Here is a 25,034-nt window from a genome sequence, read left to right as displayed (position 1 = left end):
GAAATTAAAGGAATTGCCCCATTATGAGAGGAGTTAAGGCCATAAAGAAGACGTTTCAGTTGGGAAAGCCAACCAATGCTCCCCTATAAATAGGCAACATCCAGAATATAATTTGTATCACTTCCCAGCCAAGATCACTTCCCAGCCAAGATAATTCATTGCCTATCACTTCCTGGCCAAAAACCATTCCAAGACTGCCCAATTCACTCCTTAAACTTCCATCACCTACAAGACCGTGACACCATCCATCCATCAATCTACAAAGCTCTAAGGCGCTGAGTCAAGGACGCTCCACCACCATCGCAGAGACGAGTTCATCACCGTGTTGCTAAGCCGCTGAGGAAAGCTTCAAAGTGTAACTATGACTCTACTTATAATTTTTGTTTCGGTTTTGTGTGTTTCAATTTGTGAGTTGTGTAATTGGAGACATGAAATTTTCAGAATATTTTTATTAATATTTTTGAGATTTTCAGTTTATTATTGAGTTAATTTTGAGAATTCTTTTATGATGCATGTTACAATCTTGTGCCCTTTTATGTGTTTTGGTAATTTTCAGAGTTAGGTTCATAAGTTTGCATGCTAGAATAACGGTGAGAGTTTTTGTGTGTTTGCTTAATTTGCCAAGAGTAATTGTTATTTGTTAAGACGCTGAGTTAAACAAGTAGCAATTAGTTCTAAAAAGTGGTAAAAATCATGCTTTAATGATTAAATGATTCTGGAAATTACGTGTTGAATTCTATGTGTAATGGTTAATTTGCACGTGTGAGTTGATTCGAGGGTTAGATAATACTACTAGTTAAGAGAATTACGCTGAGTGTTTTCGAAATTTAGTAGTATTAGGCTTGGTAAGGACTTTTCCTATCCAAACCTACATTAGAACGAATCAGATAAATGGATTGATCCGCTGAGGCTTTTCATTTTGGCACTTATCTAGGCATTTAAGGTGGGCACATTTTTGTAGCATGTTGAAATGAATTTTCTGTTTTTACACTTAGTAATTTCCGAGTGGTATTGGTCTAGGTTAGGGAAGTCGATCATTGTATATAGGTTTATTTGTTTTGTTTTTATTTTAAGTAGATTAGGAACCAAAATTCCAAAACCCCCATTTTATTCTTTTATTTGTTAATTGACCTTTTTGTGTAGGTGTACCCTACAATCCCCGGACTGAACGATCCCTGCTTATCCTATAAATATTAAGCGCTGCATGGGAGGCAACGGCGCCAAAAATTGATTCGGTTGAAATAACCTCACAATTTAACCCTGCAAAATGTAGAATGCTCCCCTATAAATAGGCAACGTCCAGAACTGAATTTGCATCACTTCCCAGCCAACATCACTTCCCAGCCAAAAACCATTCCAAGACTGCCCAATTCACTCCTTAAACCTCCATATCTTACAAGACCGTGACCACCATCCATCCATCAATCTACAAAGTTCTAAGGCGCTGAGTCAAGGACGCTCCACCACCATAGTAGAGACAAGTTCATCACCTTGTTGCTAAGCCGCTGAGGAAAGCTTCAAAGTGTAACTATGACTCTACTTATAATTTTTGTTTCGGTTTTGTGTGTTTCAATTTGTGAGTTGTGTAATTGGAGACATGAAATTTTCAGAATATTTTTATTAATATTTTTGAGATTTTCAGTTTATTATTGAGTTAATTTTGAGAATTCTTTTATGATGCATGTTACAATCTTGTGCCCTTTTATGTGTTTTGGTAATTTTCAGAGTTAGGTTCATAAGTTTGCATGCTAGAATAACGGTGAGAGTTTTTGTGTGTTTGCTTAATTTGCCAAGAGTAATTGTTATTTGTTAAGACGCTGAGTTAAACAAGTAGCAATTAGTTCTAAAAAGTGGTAAAAATCATGCTTTAATGATTAAATGATTCTGGAAATTACGTGTTGAATTCTATGTGTAATGGTTAATTTGCACGTGTGAGTTGATTCGAGGGTTAGATAATACTACTAGTTAAGAGAATTACGCTGAGTGTTTTCCAAATTTAGTAGTATTAGGCTTGGTAAGGACTTTTCCGATCCAAACCTACATTAGAACGAATCAGATAAATGGATTGATCCGCTGAGGCTTTTCATTTTGGCTCTTATCTAGGCATTTAAGGTGGGCACATTTTTGTAGCTTGTTGAAATGAATTTTCTGTATTGGTCTAGGTTAGGGAAGTCGATCATTGTATATAGTTGTATTTGTTTTGTTTTTATTTTAAGTAGATTAGGAACCAAATTTCAAAACCCCCCATTTTATTCTTTTATTTGTTAATTGACCTTTTTGTGTAGGTGTACCCTACAATCCCCGGACTGAACGATCCCTGCTTATCCTATACTGACAACTACATTTTGCAGGGTTAAATTGTGAGGTTATTTCAGCCGAATCAATTTTTGGCGCCGTTGCCGGGGATTGTTAAAATCCCTAGCGCTTAAAGTGTCATCGATTTTGTTGTATATAGAATGCATGCCAATTTTTGTACTACACTTGTGGAATGGTGACAAATTGCGATTTCGGTTAGGCCAAGCTTTAATTGTGATTTAGTTTAAGTTTTATGAGTGTTACGAAATTAAGCGTGTCTTTTATCATTGTTGTACAATTTGTAGAAGTTGTTTTTTTTACCATATTGTAAATTGAATGTGTTTCACTTAGATTAACATACTTAGGATATGAATTTAGCTAAATACTTAATTGTTGTAAGTGTGTAAAATCGTATGAGTAGACAAGGGCCCTTTTGTTAATATTGGCCTAAACCCTTCATTAGTACCTTGCTTAGGTCTCTTGAGGTTGAGGGCGGCCTTTATTAACACTTGGAGAACGGTCTAACACATAAGTTAATTTCCCAGCTGAGTAAGGGGCGCATACGGATGGTGTCTTAGGTTGAGACCCTGGGTGATGGGTTCAATTGGATCTCAGAGATACTATAGAATGAGCCTAAACCACTATGTGGGAGTAGCCGATAGGGGCCTAAACCTCAATGAGGGAGTAGCCTCCGTAGTATCACTAAAATGAGTCCTCCCTCTCACTTACCTCTTAATCTGGCCATTCGACCTTCTGAAACAAAGGAAAGAGACTTATGTCTGGGCGACTATCCCTATATCGTATCTCTGATGCGCTCGAAAGCAAGCGCATAATTTAACCCTGAAATGTCATTAGTAGTATAAAGTAAATAGGGATCGTTCTATTCTGGGGATTGAGGGTACACCTGTCATTTTCAAACAATTAAACAATTAAAATTAAAACAAAGTATAATATTCACAAAGGTATTCACAATTATAAACATTATTTACGAAAATAAGGGGGGATTTTGTTTTTAGTTTTCTTTTGCCGAAAATAAATACTAAGTTAACTAAATAATTAAAATGTAAAAGCATAAAAACACAAATGGGATGTGAGTACAAGGATCAAAGTCGAAACTCATGATTAAAATTGATTCAAGTTCATCATTGTTCATCATAGTCATGCAAGAGGAGTTGATTATGTGAAACGTTAAAAGCAAACAATTTCCCATATTTTACTTTCAATGCTAATTAATCTAAGTGAAAGTACATAGACTAATCCTATCAAACATGCATTCAAGCCCTAGAAAGCTAGTCAATCATACATGTTTAATGCAATAAGCACCTAGAAAGGCTATCAACTCAAATGTGCAACTTAGTATGAAAAAGTTCACCTAATTGCAATCTTCTTTGATTAAATTCAGTTTTTGTACAAAACCTTTACTACTTATTGATTCAAGAAGACAAAACCAAAAAGTTGATTCATGTTCTCAAATTCGTAGCTCCAATCATATAAAAATCCTAAAAGTTTCGAACCATTCAAGATTGATATACAAAAGATTTCTATCATGCAAATTTAATCAAACACTCACACAAAAGCAACCACAAATCGCAATATATGAATCTGAAAATTAACAATTAATCATAAAATTTCAGAAATCAACAATTGTTCAAACATATGTGTCAACTAAGGCATAACCAACGAAAATTACAAAGCAAAGGTTACAAGGAGAATCGAATTACACCGTGATGAAGATGAGATGAATGAAGTGATGAATGGTCTCTTGAATTTTGATGTCGCTCTTGGGAAGCGACCAATTTAACCCTGAAATGTCATTAGTAGTATAAAGTAAGTAGGGATCGTTCTATTCCGGGGATTGAGGGTACACCTGTCATTGTCAAACAATTAAACAATTAAAATTAAAACAAAGTATAATATTTACAAAGATATAACAAAATATATACATATTTACGAAAAAGGGGGGATGATGCGGCAAAAAGCAAGCGCACAATTTAACCCTGAAATGTCATTAGTAGTATAAAGTAAGTAGGGATCGTTCTATTCCGGGGATTGAGGGTACACCTGTCATTGTCAAACAATTAAACAGTTAAAATTAAAACAAAGTATAATATTTACAAAAATATAACAAAATATATACATATTTACGAAAAGGGGGGATTTTTGTTTTTGGTTTTCTATTTTCGAAAATAAAAGCTAAGCTAACAAAATAATTAAAAAGCAAAAACATAAAAATACAAATGGAATGCAAGAACAAAGATCAAACCGAAATATATAATTAAAATCAATTCAAGTTCATCATTGTTCATCATAGTCATGCGAGAGGAGTTGATCATGTGAAACATTCGAAAGCAAATGAATTCCCATTTTTTACTTTTCAATGCTAATTAACCTAAGCGAAAGCACCTAGATTAATCCTATCAAACATGCAATCAAGCCATAGAAAGCTAGTCAATCATGTCATGTTTAACGCATTAAGCACCTAGAAAGGCTATCAACTCAAATGTGCAACTTAGTATGAAAAAGTCCACCTAATTGCAATCTTCTTTGATTAAATTCGGTTTTTGTACAAAACCTTTACTACTTTGATTTAAGTTTACACAAAACGAAAAGTCGATTTCATGTTCTTAAACCTAGCACCAATTATATCAAAACCCTAAGTGTTTGCAACCACATAAGATTAAAATATAAAAGTTATCTATAGAGCAAATTTAATCAAACACTCACACAAAAGCAACCATAAATCACAATATATGAATCTGAAAATTAACAATTAATCATAAAATTTCAGAAATCAACAATTGTTCAAACATACGTGTCAACTAGGGCATAACCAACGAAAATTACAAAGCAAAGGTTACAAGGAGAATCGGATTACACCGTTATGAAGATGAGATGAATGAAGTGATGAATGGTCTCTTGAATTTCGAAAGCAATCTTCAAGAATGGTGATGGATGATGTGCACGGCATCTCTTCTTCCACCTTGGCCTTGCTTGAACTTCGTGGTTTGCCCTAGAGGATGGAGAAACTCACGGCTATCTAAGGAACTTTTCTGATTTTTCTAAGTTGTAAACGTAAAAAGAGAGGAGAGCTTGACGTTGAGAAAAGAGGAGAATATATAGGGGATGGCCTCTTGGTCTCCAAGCCGTGTAAACCTCATGGAATTAATCTGAAAATTCCACATAATTTCCTCCAATAATATCTTGCCAAATAAGCCCTATGAGGTGGTTCAACCAATCACAAAATTCCATTTAATTCCCTAATAATCTTGGCCGAAATTCCCTTAATAATATTCTGATTTTATACTTTAAATTCAGCCAAAATTCCTTTAGGGAATATAGGAATGTATCTAGACTTCTTTTGAGCTTTTCTTGGTCTCCACCTTTTTCTCTTTCCTTTTATTTCTCCCTTGAATCTCTCTTTGCCGAATTCTCTAGGGTTTTCTTTTGATTCCCTTGTTTTTCTCTTGGCATTGGACGGCAAACTCTCTAGGGTAAGTCTCTAAGTATATTTTCTTTCCATAAAAATTACCCTAGAAAATCTCAACCGAAATTCTCTTTGATAATTCTGATTTTCCACGTCATTTTCCTTGTTTCTCTCCTTTGCTTTGGACGGCAAACTCTCCCTAGGGTTTAATCATGCGTTAAAAACCCTAATTCCATGGGCTTTGTGGGCTTTTAATCCAATTGCCGAAAATCCACTTCATTCTTGAGAGTTCTTAGGCTTCCATGTGCCACATTTATGCCATGTCATCATCTAGAGTCTTCAAGAAGCTTCTCTCACGCCATGTCACTTCATTAATTCGATCTCCATTCATGGTTGGCTCAAGAGTCTTGTTTTGGCAAGCTTTCCTTTTCTGGACAGGGTTTCCTGGTTGGACCAGGAAAGCTTCATTTCTTCATTTCTGTTCATTTGTGCTTCCCTTTGTACTTCATCTTGTCTCCCTCCAACGTTGGCTAGCTTCTCTCTCCATTTGTGAGCTCATTTCAGCTTATTTATGACAAGGACCTGAAAATAGAAACTAGTAAGAAAAATAGAAACTTTCCTAAACTGAAAATGAGAAACTTTCTAAAAATGAAAAATAGAAACTACAAAAATGGAAACTTCTATAAATAGGAACTTTCCCATTCAAAGAATGGAAACTTTCCTAAACAGGGTTTTATTAAGGAAATAACGCAGAAAATGTAGGGAAATGCAGTAAAAATGTCGCATTAAAATGCTCCTATCAAATTCCCCCACACTTAGCTTTTGCTAGTCCCTTAGCAAAATCACACTAAGACTCAACGAAAATTTAAAGACTCTACAAAAACAATGACTCTATTGCCCTTCAACTTTTTGTCTCAGCAATCTCTTACTTTCACAACACCAAGATTAGCACTCAACCAAGATTCAATGTTTAAGCATTCGAGAGTTAATTAAAACATATAATCCGCACATGCATAAGTAGGACTTGGTTGTAACAATGGTGATGGGATTGAGCTCAGCATGCTTCAGACAAGTATGATTCAAATCCTCACAAGGTATATCCACTCTTTCTTCTCTCAGAATTCAAGGCAATGCTTAAAAGCTTATACACTCAAGTATATGTGAAAGATAGCAAGTATATCACATAATGCAAGAAACGAAAGCACATGTATAATTTTCTTTAAAGATCTCATGAAGGATACCAACTACTTGCACAGATGGACCCAAGCCATAGGTTCAACTCTTGTAACTCATCTCCACATCAAGGGCTGTCCCATCTTAAGGATCAAGAAGGTCTTATCAATGGTTGTAATGGGGCCATGGCTCAAGGTTTAAAGAAACGAAGGGTAAGGAATTTAACAAAGTGTCCTAAAAACCTAGTAGAGCTCATGTTGGTGTAGAGAGACTTTTAGAAATCCACCAAGTATGCAAAAACGTCACTATCCCACGGGGGTGTTATAAAGAGGCCTAATGTCTTCATGTTGGGCCCTAACTTCACTCTAAACTTCCTTTGGACTCTAGTGAGTTAGACAAAGGCCAAATTTTTCTGTAATGGGCCTTCAATTCAAAGTAAACTCCAAACTCACCAAGTATGGGAGACTAAAATCCATACACATATATTTTCTTTCTTTCTTTTTATTTTCTAGCCATACACTTTTTCTTTTTCACTTTCTTTTTCTCGGCTTTTTCACACATTTTTTTCTTTCTTTCATGGACAAGTCTACCCCCACACTTGAGTTTTCACCTCTTCTTATCCTTCATTGTTGACGCCTAAATCTTCAAGTAAGTCTCAGTTTAGCTCCACTAAGTTCTTAGAACAAAGGGTAGGGTTATAGCTATACTAAGGTTTAGGTTAAAGATTTTTACGGGTGATGAAAGAAAAGGCTTAACGTAGGCTCAAAGGGGTTTATCTAGGGGTGTCCCACGACGGGCACAATTAGGGACACAGGTTTATATGGCAATGGTGGTAATTCCTAGGGTGCCTCTATCCCTTCCAGAATCAGGGCCATGTATTGATATAACGTCTCAACAAGCACAAGAGTGAATTCTAGCATTCTCTAGTCCATCAAACTTAATCTATGGCAAGTAGTCAATCAAGATGAAAGAATAATGAGATCATCAAAACATCGCCAAGAAAACAAGAGTATATTTTTGATGTCGCTTTTGTTGAGCGACCAATTTAACCCTGAAATGTCATTAGTAGTATAAAGTAAATAGGGATCGTTCTATTCCGGGGATTGAGGGTACACCTGTCATTATCAAACAATTAAACAATTAAAATTAAAACAAAGTATAATATTTACAAATATATGACAAAATATATACATATTTACGAAAATGGGGGGATATTTTTGATTTTGGTTTTCTTTTTCGAAAATAAAAGCTAAGCTAACAAAATAATTAAAATGCAAAAACATAAAAATACAAATGAAATGCAAGAACAAAGATCAAAGTCGAAACTCATGATTAAAATTAATTCAAGTTCATCATTGTTCATCATAGTCATGCAAGAGGAGTTGATCATGTGAAACGTTCAAAAGCAAACAATTTCCCATATTTTACTTTCAATGCTAATTTACCTAAGTGAAAGCACCTAGATTAATTCTATCAAACATGCAATCAAGCCCTAGAAAGCTAGTCAATCATGTCATGTTTAACGCAATAAACACCTAGAAAGGCTATCAACTCAAATGCGCAACTTAGTATGAAAAAGTCCACCTAATTGCAATCTTCTTTGATTAAATTCGGTTTTTGTACAAAACCTTTACTACTTATCGATTCAAGAACACAAAACCAAAAAGTTGATTCATGTTCTCAAATTCGTAGCACCAATTATATCAAAACCCTAAGTGTTTGCAACCACATAAGATTAAAATACAAAAGTTATCTATCATGCAAATTTAATCAAACACTCACACAAAAGCAACCATAAATCGCAATATATGAATCTGAAAATTAACAATTAATCATAAAATTTCAGAAAACAACACTTGTTCAAACATGTGTGTCAACTAGGGCAAAACCAACGAAAATTACAAAGCAAAGGTTACAAGGAGAATCGGATTACACCGTGATGAAGATGAGATGAATGAAGTGATGAATGGTCTCTTGAATTTCGAAAGCAATCTTCAAGGATGGTGATGGATGATGTGCACGGCTTGTCCTCTTCTTCCTTGGCCTTGCTTGAACTTCGTGGTTGCCCTAGAGGATGGAGAAGAGCACGGCTAAGCTAGAGAGAGTTTTCTGATTTTTTTCTCAAAGTGTAAACGCAAAAGTGGGAACTTGGGACTTCTTGACGTTGAAAGAAGAGATGAATATATAGGGGACGGCTTCCTTTGTTCTCCAAGCCGTGTAACCCTAGTAATCTCACGGCACAATGATATAACTCCACATAATTTCCTCCAATGCTTGCTTGCCACATAAGCCCTATGAGGTGGTGCAACCAATCACAAAATTCCATTTAATTCCCTAAATAATTCTTGCCGAAATTCCCTTGATAATATTCTGATTTTTCTCTTTTATTTCGGCCAAAACTCTTTAGGGAATATAGGAATGTATCTAGACTTCTTTTGAGCTTTTCTTGGTCTCCACACATATTTTCTTTCCTTAAAACTCTCTAGATAATATCTTTGCCGAATTCTCTAGGGTTTATCTTTACTTTGCACGGCTCATTCCTTCTTTTCCTCTTGGCTTGGACGGCTAGGAGTCTTCTAGGGTTTATCTTTTGATTTATTTCCATAAAAATAGCCCTAGAAAATCTCCATAGAAAATCTTCTTTATTTTCTGATTTTTTGGACGCCTCTTCCTTGTTTCTCTCATGCAATTTCACGGCAAACATATCTTTAGGGCTAGGGTTTGCGTCACAAACCCTAGTGTCATGGGCTTTGATGGGCCATTATCCAATTTGCCGAAAATCCAAAGAGTTCTTGGGCCTCGTTGCTTCATCTTCAAGCCTTCTCATTTTCCAACGCAAAACACATTATTTTTCCATTTCTTTTTCATGGTTGCGTTGGAAACTTGCTAGGGAAGCCTTCCTCCATTTCGTAGGATTTCCTGGTTGGACTAGGAAAGCTTATTTCTTCATTTCTGCTCAAATGTGTGGGCCAATTTCTCTCAAGTTCGTTCGTCTTGATGTTCGCAAGCTCCTCTTTCCATTTGTGCGTTCATTTCCACTTTCTAGCTCGGAGGTCCTGAAAATAGAAACTATACTTAAAATAGAAACTTTCTAAAAAATGAAAATAGAAACTTACTAAAAATGAAAAATAGAAACTTTCCTAAACTGAAAAATGGAAACTTGCCAAAAATGAGAAATGAAAACTACAAAAATGGAAACTTTCTGCAATAAGGAACTTTCCCAATCAAAGAATGGAAACTTTCCAAAACAGGGATTTTTCAAGGAAATGGCGCAGAAAAATGTAGGGAAATGCAGTTAAAACGTCGCATTAAAATGCTCCTATCAAATTCCCCCACACTTAGCTTTTGCTAGTCCCTTAGCAAAATCACACTAAGACACACACTACGACTCAACGAAAATTTAAAGACTTGACAAAAACAATGACTCTATTGCCCCTCAACTATTTGTCTCAGCAATCTCTTACTTTCACAACACCAAGATTAGCACTCAATCAAGATTCCATGTTTGGTATTCGAGAGTTAATTAAAACACATAATTTACATATACACAAGTAGGACTTGGTTGAAACAATGGTGATGGTTTCTGTTAAGCATGTTTCAAACAAGTATGATTCAACTCCTCACAAGTTATATCCACTCTTTCTTCTCTCAGATCATGGCAATGCTTAAAAGCTTATACACTCAAGTATATGTGAAAGATAACAAGTATATCACATAATGTAAGAAACGAAAGCACATGTATAATTTTCTTTAAAGATCTCATGAAGGATACCAACTACTTGCACAGATGGACCCAAGCCATAGGTTCAACTCTTGTAACTCATCTCCACATCAAGGGCTGTCCCATCTTAAGGATCAAGAAGGTCTTCTTAAAGGTTGTAATGGGGCCAAGGCTCAAGGTTTAAAGAAACGAAGGGTAAGGATTTATCAAAGTGTCCTAAAAACCTAGCAGAGCATATGTAGATGTAGAGACCTCAAGAAATCCACCAAGGCATTGCAAAAACGTCACTTTCCCTAGAGGTAACATAAAAGGGGCCTAGTGTCTTCATGTTGGGCCCAATCTTCATTGTAAACTTCCCTTTAAACTATAGTGAATGGACAAAAGCCAAATTTTTCTGTAGTGGGCCTTCAGTTCAAAGTAAACTCCAAAATCACTAAGTATGGGGGACTAAAATCCATAAATATTTCTTTCTTTTCTTTTCTAGCCGTACCTTTTTTTTTTTTTTTTTTTTTTTTTCATTTTTCACGGCTTTCACATATTTTTTTTTTTATGGACAAGTCTACCCCCACACTTGAACTTTAACCTCTTCTCAATTTCCATCCTTAGCACCAAACCCATGTAGTATGTCTCAAAAGATAGCTCCACTAAGTTCTTAGAACAAAGGGTAGGGTTGTTACTATACTAAGCTTCATGGTTAAAGATTTTAGGGTGATGAACGAAAAGGCTTAATGTAGGCTCAAAGGGGCTTATCTAGGGGAGTCCCACGACGGGCACAATTAGGGACACAGGTTTATTTGGCAATGGTGGAAATTCCTAGGGTGCCTCTATCCCTTCCAGAATCAGGGCCATGTATTGACAAACGTCTCAACAAGCACAAGAGTGAATTCTAGCATTCTCTAGTCCATCAAACTTAATCTATGGCAAGCAATCAATCAAATGAAGAATAATGAGATCATCAAAATATCGCCAAGAAAATAAGAATATATTTTTCATTTCACTCCAAGAAAAAGGGACATGGCTCAATTATCTCACATGGGCTTATATGAATCAAAACTCATCCTAACATGCTCATATTCTGTACCAAAGTTTTCGAATCCATATCCACTACAAGGCACACATTTTTCATATATCTCAATTAACCAAAGAATACCATGTTTAAAAATCATCTCAATCTTGTGATCCTCTTTTAGTCATGATTTTAGAGATATAGAATCATCCTAGACAGTTGAAAGGGCATCCTAAGACTCAAAACAAAAACAAAAGCAACGAAAATTTTTAAATTTTTGACATTTTTCAATTTTTTTGTATTTTTCAATATATGACTCAAGATAAAAGTGTAAATCCCTTCCCCACACTTAAATATTGCATTGTCCTCAATGTAATCAATAAAAAGCATGCAATGGAACACTTAAGCATATAGGGATGAAATTTACGAAAATGACTACCAACATAAAGAAAAATTGGAGAAGTAAAAGGGAGAGATAAAACAAATCTGCGTTGATGACTCCTCCACAGCTACTTCAGAATTGGGTTGCCTCCCAAGCAGCGCTTAATGTTTATAGTCTTTCAGCCTAGACTTGTACCTCCATTTAATCCTCAGGGTTTGGAACGTTTTGGAGGGGTACATCCTCCACTTCATGTTCCACAAATGCCTCATAGTAAGGCTTCAAGCGATGGCCATTCACTTTGAACTCGTTGCTTGTATGTTCACTCTTTATCTGCACAGCTCCATGAGGAAACACATGAGTGATAACAAAAGGTCCAATCCAACGAGAACGAAGCTTACCTGGGAAGAGTTTGAGACGAGAATGGAAGAGAAGAACTTTTTGACCCACAACAAAAGTCTTTCTTCGAATCATTTTGTCATGGAATGCCTTAGTCTTATCCTTGTAAATTTTAGCACTTTCAAAGGCATCATTCCTTATCTCCTCTAACTCTTGTAATTGCAACTTCCTATGAAGCCCAGCTGCATCCATATCCATGTTGAACTGCTTCACAGCCCACCAAGCTTTGTGCTCCAACTCCACAGGTAAATGGCATGGTTTGCCATAGACAATTCGATATGGTGACATACCTATGGGAGTTTGTATGCAGTTCTGTAGGCCCACAAAGCATCTTCTAGACGCAAGGACCAGTCCTTCCTGTTGGGGTTCACAGTCTTCTCCAATATCCCCTTAATCTGACGATTAGAGACCTCAGCCTGCCCACTAGTTTGTGGGTGATAAGGTGTAGAAACCTTATGTGTGACATCATATCTCTTCAAGAGAGCCTCAATCGTCCGATTGCAAAAATGGGATCCTCCATCACTAATGAGAACTCTAGGCATTCCAAACCTGCTAAAGATGTTAGACTTGATAAAATCTGCAACAACCTTAGAGTCATTAGTTCTAGTGGCCTTTGCTTCCACCCATTTGGAAACATAGTCCACTGCAAGTAAGATATAGAGAAACCCAAAAGATGAAGGGAAAGGTCCCATGAAATCTATACCCCAGACATCAAATATTTCAACAGTTATTATATTGGACAATGGCATTTGATCTCTAGGACCTAGATTTCCTGTTCTTTGGCACTTATCACAAGTTAAACAATAGGCATGTGCATCCCTAAATAATGTTGGCCAATAGAACCCAGACTCTAGCACCTTAAACGCAGTCTTCTTAGACCCAAAGTGTCCCCCACATGCTTTAGAGTGGCAAAAAGAAAGTATAGCATTATGTTCATGTTCAGGCACACATCTCCTAATCAATTGATCAGAGCAATACTTCCACAAATAAGGTTCATCCCAAACATATTGCTTAACAGTTTTCTTAAGCCTATCCCTATGAGCACGTGACATGGTATCAGGAATCTTTCTAGACACAATATAATTCACAATGTCTGCATACCATGGTTCACTTACCTGAAGTCCAAAGAGTTGCTCGTCTGGAAATGTCTCCACCAGAGGGAGATAATCTTCTGCATGCACTAAGCGACTCAAGTGGTCAGCTACCACGTTCTCACTACCCTTCTTGTCCTTGATTTCCACGTCGAATTCTTGCAAGAGTAGGATCCATCTGATGAGCCTTGGTTTCGCCTCCTTCTTGGTCATCAAGTATTTCAAAGCTGCATGGTCAGTAAAGATAGTAACTTTGGTACCAAGTAAATAGGAGCGAAACTTCTCAAGGGCAAAGACAACTGTAAGGAGCTCTTTCTCTGTGGTGGAGTAGTTTATTTGTGCATCATTGAGAGTCCTTGAGGCGTAGTAGATGGCATAGGGCAGCTTTTCCTTCCTTTGTCCCAAAACAGCTCCAACTGCGTAGTCAGAGGCATCACACATTAATTCAAAGGGCAAGGACCAGTCTGGAGGTAACATGATGGGGGCAGATGTCAACAACTCCTTAAGCTTGTCAAAAGCTTCTTGACACTCCTTGTCAAAGTGGAAGGGCACATCCTTCTGGAGTAGTTGACATAAGGGTCTCGAAATTTTGGAGAAGTCCTTGATGAACCTCCTGTAAAAACCTGCATGACCAAGGAAAGAACGAATCTCTCTCACAGAAGTGGGAGAGGGTAAGTGACGCACAATATCAACCTTGGCTTTATCAACCTCTATACCCTAGCAGAGACAATATGTCCTAGAACTATTCCTTGTTTAACCATAAAATGGCATTTTTCCCAGTTTAAGACAAGGTTAGTTTCCATGCAACGTTTCAGAATTATCTCCAGATTATTAAGACAATCATCAAAATTCTTTCCAAAAACTGAAAAGTCATCCATGAATACCTCTATGATTTTCTCAATATAATCTGAAAAGATACTTACCATACACCTCTGAAAGGTACCTGGAGCGTTGCAAAGTCCGAAAGGCATACGTCTATAGGCAAACGTTCCAAAGGGGCAAGTGAAGGTTGATAGGAGCATTTTAATGCGACGTTTTAACTGCATTTCCCTACACTTTTCTGCGCCATTTCCTTGAAAAATCCCTGTTTGGGAAAGTTTCCATTCTTTGATTGGGAAAGTTCCTTATTGTAGAAAGTTTCCATTTTTGTCTTCATTTTTTCATTTCTCATTTCTCATTTCTCATTTTTTCATTTCTCATTTCTCATTTCTCATTTTTCATTTCTCATTTCTGGAAAGTTTCTATTTTTCATTTTTTTTAGAAAGTTTCTATTTTAAGTATAGTTTCTATTTTCAGGACCTCCGAGCTAGAAAGTGGAAATGAACGCACAAATGGAAAGAGGAGCTTGCGAACATCAAGACGAACGAACATGAGAGAAAATGGCCCACACATTTGAGCAGAAATGAAGAAACAAGCTTTCCTAGTCCAACCAGGAAATCCTACAAAATGGAGGAAGGCTTCCCTAGCAAGTTTCCAACGCAACCATGAAAAAGAAATGGAAAAATAATGTGTTTTGCGTTGGAAAATGAGAAGGCTTGAAGATGAAGCAACGAGGCCCAAGAACTCTTTGGATTTTCGGCAAATTGGATAAAGGCCCATCAAAGCCCATGACATTAGGGTTTGTGACGCAAACCCTAGCACTAAAGTTGTTGTTGCCGTGAAATCCTAGAGAGAAACAAGGAAGATGACGTGGAAAATCAGAAAATAATAAGAAGATTTCGGTGGAGATTTTCTAGGGCTATTTTTATGGAAAGAAAATCTACTTGAAGAAACCCTAGAAGACCTAGCCGTCCAAGCCAAGAGGAAAACAAGGGGATGCCGTGCAAAATAAAAGAGAAACCCTAGAGAATTCGGCCAAGGGATAATGAAGAGAGAAACTAGGGTTTTGCCGTGTGGAAAATCAGAAATTCAAGAGAGATTTCGTGGAGATTTCTTAGGGAGCTTTTAAAGGAAAGAGAATATGTGTTGAACACAAAAAGCTCTCAAAGGAGTCTAGGTTCGTCCCCCTTTATTCTCTAAATATATTGTTGCCGAAATTGGTGAAGGAAATCAGAAAATATCTCTATATATTTCGGCAAGATTATTTAGGGAATATATATTGGAATTTTGTGATTGGTTGCACCACCTCATAGGGCTTATGTGGCACGAAACCATTGGAGGAAATTATGTGGAGGAAGCAAGCTATTGCCGTGAGTTTCTCTAGGGTTTTACACGGCTTGAAGACCTAGAAGCCGTCCCCTATATATTCATCTCTTCTCTCAACGTCAAGGGTTCCAAGCTCCATTCTTTACGTTTACACTTTGAGAAAAAATCAGAAAACTCTCTCTAGCTTAGCCGTGTTCTTCTCCATCCTCTAGGGCAACCACGAAGTTCAAGCAAGAAACAAGGAAGAAGAAGACAAGCCGTGCACACCATCCACCCTCCACCTTGAAGATTGCTTTCGAAATTCAAAAGACCACATCATCACTTCATTCATCTCATCTTCATCACGGTGTAATCCGATTCTCCTTGTACCTTTGCTTTGTATTTTCGTTGGTTTTGCCTTAGTTGACACATATGTATGAACAAGTATTGTTTTCTGAAATTTTATGATGAATTGTTAATTTTCAGATTCATATATTGCGAATTATGGTTGCTTTTGTGTGAGTGTTTGATTAAATTTGCATGATAGAAATCTTTTGTATGATTATCTTGAATGGTTCGAAACATTTAGGGTTCTTATGTGATTGTTGCTACGAATTTGAGAACATGAATCAACTTTTTGGTTTTGTGTTCTTGAATCGATAAGTAGTAAAGGTTTTGTACAAAAACCGAATTTAATCAAAGAAGATTGCAATTAGGTGGACTTTTTCATACTAAGTTGCACATTTGAGTTGATAGCCTTTCTAAGTGTTTATTGCGTTAAACATGACATGATTGACTAGCTTTCTAGGGCTTGATTGCATGTTTGATAGAATTAATCTAGGTGCTTTCGCTTAGGTTAATTAGCATTGAAAGTAAAATATGGGAAATTGTTTGCTTTTGAACGTTTCACATGATCAACTCCTCTTGCATGACTATGATGAACAATGATGAACTTGAATTAATTTTAATCATGAGTTTCGACTTTGATCTTTGTTCTTGCATTCCATTTGTATTTTTATGTTTTTGCATTTTAATTATTTAGGTAACTTAGATTTTATTTTCAGAAATTAAAACCAAAAACCAAAAACTCCCCCCTTTTCGTAAATATGTCTATATTTTGTAAATATTATACTTTGTTTTAATTTTAATTGTTTAATTGTTTGACAATGACAGGTGTACCCTCAATCCCCGGAATAGAACGATCCCTATTTATTACGTACTACTAATGACATTTCAGGGTTAAATTGGTCGCTCGATAAAAGCGACATCAATTTTTGGCGCCGTTGCCGGGGATTGAAAAATCATTTGCCATATTGTGAATATGTGTTTTGTTTATATTGTGACCGAAAAAAAAAAAAAAAAAAAAAAATTGTTTTACTTGTTAATTATTTGTAATTGTCGAAATTAGTTAATTACTTACTTAGGTTGTTATTTATATTATTGAATACGAATTTTAATTGTGAGTTGTAAATTAAAGAAGGAATAGGTGAAGTCGTGTTTATTAATATTGGCCTAAACCCCTTATTGGTACCTAGTCCAGGTCCCTTAAGGTTGAGGGCGGCCTTTATTAACATTCATTGAACTGTCTTCACACTTAGGATCTTTTTCATCCAAGTAAGTATAGCCTATGTGGGATGGTGTCTAGGAAGGGGACAACGCTCATGACAGGTTCTTGAATCCAGAAGTGCGTGCAAATGAGCCTAAACCACAATGTGGGAGTAGCTCATGCCAAAATGGATTCTACCTCTCGTGGTCGCCCTCCCCTACCTGGCCATTTCAGTAAGGTTGCCCAAAGGATGTAGGAGAGACTTAGTGTCTTGACGATTATACTTGGGCCGCACGTCCACTTGATTTACCGCTTGGAATTTAATTCGAAATCAATGGTATTTATAACAAAAGAAAATGTTGTGATTCACTAAGGTATATTGGATTAAACATAGTCTTGAAAAGGGTAACTGTTTCAGTCCCATTGCACATCGAGACTCCCTGTTCCCGTACCTAAGTGTTGAAAATAATTGTAAAGAAAAGGAAAGAATAGAAGTAATTTTACTTAATTTCGTGAAAAAAAAAAAAAAAAAAAAAAAAAAAAAAAAAAAAAAGAAGATAATTAGATGTGAATAGTGACGTTTTGTTTGTTTGTGTGAAAGTTTTGTGTAAATGGTGTCTAATCTTGTTAAACAAAGGAAATGTAAAGAATTAATTATAAATATTGTTAAATTCTTGATTTATTATAAGTGTGTAAATGCGTATGAGTAGATAAGGGCCCTTTTGTTAATATTGGCCTTAACCCTTCATTAGTGCCTTTCTAAGGTCTTTTGGAGTTGAGGGCGGTTTTATTAACATTTGGAGAACTGTCTAACACATGAGTTCTTTTCAAGCTGAGTAAGGGGCATATAGGTGGTGTCTTAGGTTGAGACCCTGGGTGATGGGTTCAAATTGGATCTCAGAGATACTATAGACCGTGCGTAAACCACAATGTGGGAGTAGCCAATAGGGGCCTAAACCTCAATGAGGGAGTAGCCTCCGTAGTGTCACCAAAATGAGTCCTCCCTCTCACTTACCTCTTAATCTGGCCATCTAGCCTTCTGAAACAAAGGGAAGTGACTTATGTCTAGGCGACTATCCCTAGATCGTATCTCACCAATAGTAGTGGTTTCTATTGGGCTCGACTTACAACTTGTAATCAATTGAGATATTAACTTTATTTTGTAAAGATAATAAGATACTTGAACATAACCTCCACTTGTAAATTGTGTTGTTTTGTACATTTTATATTTGTATAAACTTCTTACGTGGTTTATTTGTGAAAAGATTGTGGATAGTTTGTAATTTGTACTTCTCTTTATACTTGTATAAATCATAAATAGTAAAGTCGTGAATAGTAACTTGTGAATAGTGACTCGTGAATAGTAAGGTTGATGTATAAATCACTAATTTGTAATTAACTCACTTTATACTTTGCTAACTTCTTTGAATTTTGATGATGTTCAGGATTCCTATGAATGACCGAGCCTTTTAGATCCTCTACACTAAAGGAAATTGAAGCAAGGCTCGCTCGCTTGAAGGGTCCTTCACTTCTTGAGCAGACAAGCCCTTCCCCTTCGACACACAGAGGGTATATCTTTAACGAACAAGGGAAGAGGACCTACTGTTCTGAGGAGTCTACATCACCTACACCAAGTCCATCTCCTCCTTCACGTTCACCTTCACCTGTGATTTCGTCCAACTCTACACCACCACCTTCACCACCACCTGAAGAAGTCGAAGAAGAGAGAATGGCATCTATTAGGGAACTTTCCACTGCAACTGTTGAAGGAGGACCCCCTACAGGCATAGTATACCCTCCCCCTGCAGCTGGAAGACAAGCAGAGTTTGAGCTAAAGAGTGGTTTGTTGCACAAGCTCCCTATCTTCCATGGACTTAATATGGAGGACGCTAACAAGCATGTTCGAGAATTTCAATCTGTTTGTGCAAACATGCAACCACAAGGGGCAGATGAGAACCTTCTTAAGATGAGAGCATTTCCATTCTCTCTAGCTGATAGAGCCAAGGATTGGCTATATGAACTCCCTGCAGGACGTATCACTTCATGGGAGACAATGAGAAAGGCCTTCTTGGAGAAATACTTCCCAGCTTCTAAGGTCATCACACTTAGAAAGAAGCTCAGTGGAATAGAGCAAGCCCATGATGAGTCCTATGCTGCTTACTATGAGAGGTTCAATTCCTTACTTGCACAATGTCCTCAACATCAGATGAAGGATGAGACCCTACTCACATGTTTCTATGAAGGACTCTTACCCTTGGAAAGGCAAATGTTGGATGCTGCAGCTGGAGGAGCTTTTGTGGATAAGTCCCCTACAGTTGGGAAGGAGCTGATAGCTAATCGTGCCTTGAACTCTCAACAATATGAGGGGGTAGGACACTCTACTCGTAGGGTGCATGAGATGAGCAAGAATACTGCAATTGAGGACCAACTGAATAAGCTTACTCTACTCATGAATCAAGTGGTAAGTTCCAAAGGACCAAGTGCAACAATAGCTTGTGGGGTATGCTCTATGCAAGGGCATGTTACAGATCAGTGCCCTCAACTTAATGAGAATGGAGGATGGGAATCTGCAAATGCTATTGGAGGATATCAAGGAGGATACCAAGGAGGACCTCAACGTCCTAGACATGACCCTTACTCCAATACGTACAACCCAGGATGGAGGGACCATCCCAACTTCAAGTGGACTAACAATGATAACGTTCAGAATCCTCTTGGTGGGAACTTCCAACGTCCTCAAGGGCCTTCATTCCAAGGATCATCTTTTCAAAGGCCCTACATGCCCCCTCCTCAACAGAACTCAGGACCTTCAATGTCTCACTATGACAAAACGTTGGAAGCCTTGACTAGTTCCACCCAGGCCTTGACAAACTCTACTCAAGCTTTGATTCAAGGACAACAGACCCACACTAAGGATATTGCAGATCTTAAGAAACAGATGGGCCAAGTCGTGGACTTCATGAGCAAGATTCATGAGACTGGGAAGCTTCCTAGTGGCACAATACCTAACCCTAAGGGTAATGTGGAGAATGCATCAGTTGTGACTACGAGGAGTGGGAGACCATTTGTGGATCCACCCAAGCAACCCAAGAAGGTCCAAATGAGCATAGAAATTGAGGAAGACCAAGAACCCACCAAGTTGGGTATTGAGAAGGACCCTGCAACGTCAAAGGAAGAGACCAAGGCATCCTCATCTTTAAAGGCAAAACCGGAAATCAAAGGTAATAATTCTAACTTATCAAATTGGTTATTGCTAACCCTTCTTCTTCTTGCATGCCCTTCCCACGCAGGTTTGCCCAATCTAAGAAGGATGAAAGTGACCAAGCTATCTTGGAAACTTTCAAGAAGGTGCAAGTAAACCTACCCCTCCTAGAGGCCATCAAGCAAGTCCCTAAGTATGCCAAGTTCCTCAAAGAGCTTTGCACTACTAGGAGAGTAAACCGTGAAAAGGAGGTGGTAAAGGTAAGTGAGAATGTCTCTGCCCTAATTCAGAGGAAGATCCCTCCAAAGTGTAAGGATCCTGGAAGCTTTACCATTCCTTGTACTATTGGTAACTCTAGATTTAAGAATGCCATGCTAGACCTAGGTGCATCTGTTAATGTTATGCCCTACTCTGTTTATGAAACCCTAGGTCTAGGGGAACTTAAATCTGACAATGTTATCATTCAGTTAGCTGACAGATCCAATGCATACCCTAGAGGTTTGTTGGAGGATGTGCTTGTACAGGTTAACCATCTTATCTTCCCAGCTGATTTTTATGTATTGGAAATGGAGGACTCCCCTGTAAGTTCCACTCCATTGCTTTTGGGACGTCCTTTCTTAAGGACAGCTAGGACGAAGATTGATGTGTATGAAGGCTCTCTTACAATGGAGTTCGATGGTGACATTATTGGCTTTAACATCTTTGAAGCCATGAGGTATCCCCTAGAGGTTAATGATTGTTTTTCTGCTGACATTTTAGATGAACTTGCGCAGAAAATGTTTGATGTTATGCATGAGGATACCCTAGTCACTACCCTTGAGAGTGGGGTAGGCTATACAAAGGAAGGCGTCACCATCTCAGAGGACAAGTTGAAAGACACTTGTGAGGAAAAATCATTGAAAACGTCTCCTTCCTTGAGGCATCACCCTTTATAGGTAAGTCTGTTTCTCCTTTGTCCATTCAGTTATCCACTAACAAGACATTACCTTCAGTGGTCCAAGCCCCAGAACTTGAGCTAAAACCTCTTCCAGACCATTTGAAGTATGTATACTTAGGGGACAAGGAAACCTTGCCAGTGATTGTGTCCTCTGCACTAACAACTCCACAAGAAGAGAAGTTGGTGGAAATGTTGAAGCAACACAAGACCGCCATAGGATGGACATTGGCGGATATCAAGGGAATCAGCCCTACAACTTGCGTCCACAGGATACTTCTAGAGGAGGGGTCTAAACCCACTAGAGAGGCTCAACGTCGTCTCAACCCTCCAATGATGGAAGTAGTGAAGAAGGAGGTTATCAAACTCCTTGATTGTGGGGTAATCTACCCTATTTCTGACTCCAAGTGGGTCTCTCCAGTTCAGGTCGTGCCCAAGAAGTCTGGGATCACTGTGGTAAAGAATGCTGATAACGAACTGGTGCCCCAAAGGACAGTAACAGGCCACAGAGTATGCATTGACTATAGGAGGCTCAACGCAACCACAAGGAAAGACCACTTTCCTCTGCCATTCATTGACCAGATGCTTGAGCGCCTAGCTGGACATGACTACTACTGCTTCCTGGATGGATACTCTGGTTACAACCAGATTGCAATTGCAAATGAAGATCAAGAGAAGACAACCTTCACTTGCCCCTTTGGAACGTTTGCCTATAGACGTATGCCTTTCGGACTTTGCAACGCTCCAGGTACCTTTCAGAGGTGTATGGTAAGTATCTTTTCAGATTATATTGAGAAAATCATAGAGGTATTCATGGATGACTTTTCAGTTTTTGGAAAGAATTTTGATGATTGTCTTAATAATCTGGAGATAATTCTGAAACGTTGCATGGAAACTAACCTTGTCTTAAACTGGGAAAAATGCCATTTTATGGTTAAACAAGGAATAGTTCTAGGACATATTGTCTCTGCTAGGGGTATAGAGGTTGATAAAGCCAAGGTTGATATTGTGCGTCACTTACCCTCTCCCACTTCTGTGAGAGAGATTCGTTCTTTCCTTGGTCATGCAGGTTTTTACAGGAGGTTCATCAAGGACTTCTCCAAAATTTCGAGACCCTTATGTCAACTACTCCAGAAGGATGTGCCCTTCCACTTTGACAAGGAGTGTCAAGAAGCTTTTGACAAGCTTAAGGAGTTGTTGACATCTGCCCCCATCATGTTACCTCCAGACTGGTCCTTGCCCTTTGAGTTAATGTGTGATGCCTCTGACTACGCAGTTGGAGCCGTTTTGGGACAAAGGAAGGAAAAGCTGCCCTATGCCATCTACTACGCCTCAAGGACTCTCAATGATGCACAAATGAACTACTCCACCACAGAGAAAGAGCTCCTTGCAGTTGTCTTTGCCCTTGAGAAGTTTCGCTCCTATTTACTTGGTACCAAAGTTACTATCTTTACTGACCATGCAGCTTTGAAATACTTGATGACCAAGAAGGAGGCGAAACCAAGGCTCATCAGATGGATCCTACTCTTGCAAGAATTCGACGTGGAAATCAAGGACAAGAAGGGTAGTGAGAACGTGGTAGCTGACCACTTGAGTCGCTTAGTGCATGCAGAAGATTATCTCCCTCTGGTGGAGACATTTCCAGACGAGCAACTCTTTGGACTTCAGGTAAGTGAACCATGGTATGCAGACATTGTGAATTATATTGTGTCTAGAAAGATTCCTGATACCATGTCACGTGCTCATAGGGATAGGCTTAAGAAAACTGTTAAGCAATATGTTTGGGATGAACCTTATTTGTGGAAGTATTGCTCTGATCAATTGATTAGGAGATGTGTGCCTGAGCATGAACATAATGCTATACTTTCTTTTTGCCACTCTAAAGCATGTGGGGGACACTTTGGGTCTAAGAAGACTGCGTTTAAGGTGCTAGAGTCTGGGTTCTATTGGCCAACATTATTTAGGGATGCACATGCCTATTGTTTAACTTGTGATAAGTGCCAAAGAACAGGAAATCTAGGTCCTAGAGATCAAATGCCATTGTCCAATATAATAACTGTTGAAATATTTGATGTCTGGGGTATAGATTTCATGGGACCTTTCCCTTCATCTTTTGGGTTTCTCTATATCTTGCTTGCAGTGGACTATGTTTCCAAATGGGTGGAAGCAAAGCCACTAGAACTAATGACTCTAAGGTTGTTGCAGATTTTATCAAGTCTAACATCTTTAGCAGGTTTGGAATGCCTAGAGTTCTCATTAGTGATGGAGGATCCCATTTTTGCAATCGGACGATTGAGGCTCTCTTGAGAGATATGATGTCACACATAAGGTTTCTACACCTTATCACCCACAAACTAGTGGGCAGGCTGAGGTCTCTAATCGTCAGATTAAGGGGATATTGGAGAAGACTGTGAACCCCAACAGGAAGGACTGGTCCTTGCGTCTAGAGGATGCTTTGTGGGCCTACAGAACTGCATACAAAACTCCCATAGGTATGTCACCATATCGAATTATCTATGGCAAACCTGCCATTTACCTGTGGAGTTGGAGCACAAAGCTTGGTGGGCTGTGAAGCAGTTCAACATGGATATGGATGCAGCTGGGCTTCATAGGAAGTTGCAATTGCAAGAGTTAGAGGAGATAAGGAATGATGCCTTTGAAAGTGCTAAAATTTACAAGGATAAGACTAAGGCATTCCATGACAAAATGATTCGAAGGAAGACTTTTGTTGTGGGTCAAAAAGTTCTTCTCTTCCATTCTCGTCTCAAACTCTTCCCAGGTAAGCTTCGTTCTCGTTGGATTGGGCCTTTTGTTATCACTCATGTGTTTCCTCATGGAGCTGTGCAGATAAAGAGTGAACATACAAAACGAGTTCAAGGTGAATGGCCATCGCTTGAAGCCTTACTATGAGGCATTTGTGGAACATGAAGTGGAGGCTGTACCCCTCCAAAACGTTCCAAACCCTGAGGATTAAATGGAGGTACAAGTCTAGGCTGAAAGACTATAAACATTAAGCGCTGCTTGGGAGGCAACCCAATTCTGAAGTAGCTGTGGAGGAGTCATCAACGCAGATTTGTTTTCTCTTCCCTTTTACTTCTCCAATTTTTCTTTGTTTATAGTTATTTTCGTAAATTCCATCCCTAATGCTTAAGTTTTCATTGCATGCTTTTTTTGATTACATTGAGGACAATGCAATATTTAAGTGTGGGGGAAGGGATTTACACTTTTATCTTGAGTCATATATTGAAAATAAAAAAAAAAATTGAAAAATGTCAAAAATTTAAAAATTTTCGTTGTTTTGTTTTTGTTTTGAGTCTTAGGATGCCCTTTCAACTGTCTAGGATGATTCTATATCTCTAAAATCATGACTAAAAGAGGATCACAAGATTGAGATGATTTTTAAACATGGTATTCTTTGGTTAATTGAGATATATGAAAAATGTGTGCCTTGTAGTGGATATGGATTCGAAAACTTTGGTACAGAATATGAGCATGTTAGGATGGTTTTGATTCATATAAGCCCATGTGAGATAATTGAGCCATGTCCCTTTTTCTTGGAGTGAAATGAAAAATATATTCTTATTTTCTTGGCGATATTTTGATGATCTCATTATTCTTCATTTGATTGATTGCTTGCCATAGATTAAGTTTGATGGACTAGAGAATGCTAGAATTCACTCTTGTGCTTGTTGAGACGTTTGTCAATACATGGCCCTGATTCTGGAAGGGATAGAGGTACC

This window comes from Rosa chinensis, chromosome 6, assembly GCF_002994745.2.
Source record: "Rosa chinensis cultivar Old Blush chromosome 6, RchiOBHm-V2, whole genome shotgun sequence".
NCBI classification, from domain to species: Eukaryota; Viridiplantae; Streptophyta; class Magnoliopsida; order Rosales; family Rosaceae; genus Rosa; species Rosa chinensis.
The sequence above is the reverse complement of the archived record's forward strand: the minus strand, read 5'-3'. Positions refer to the sequence as shown.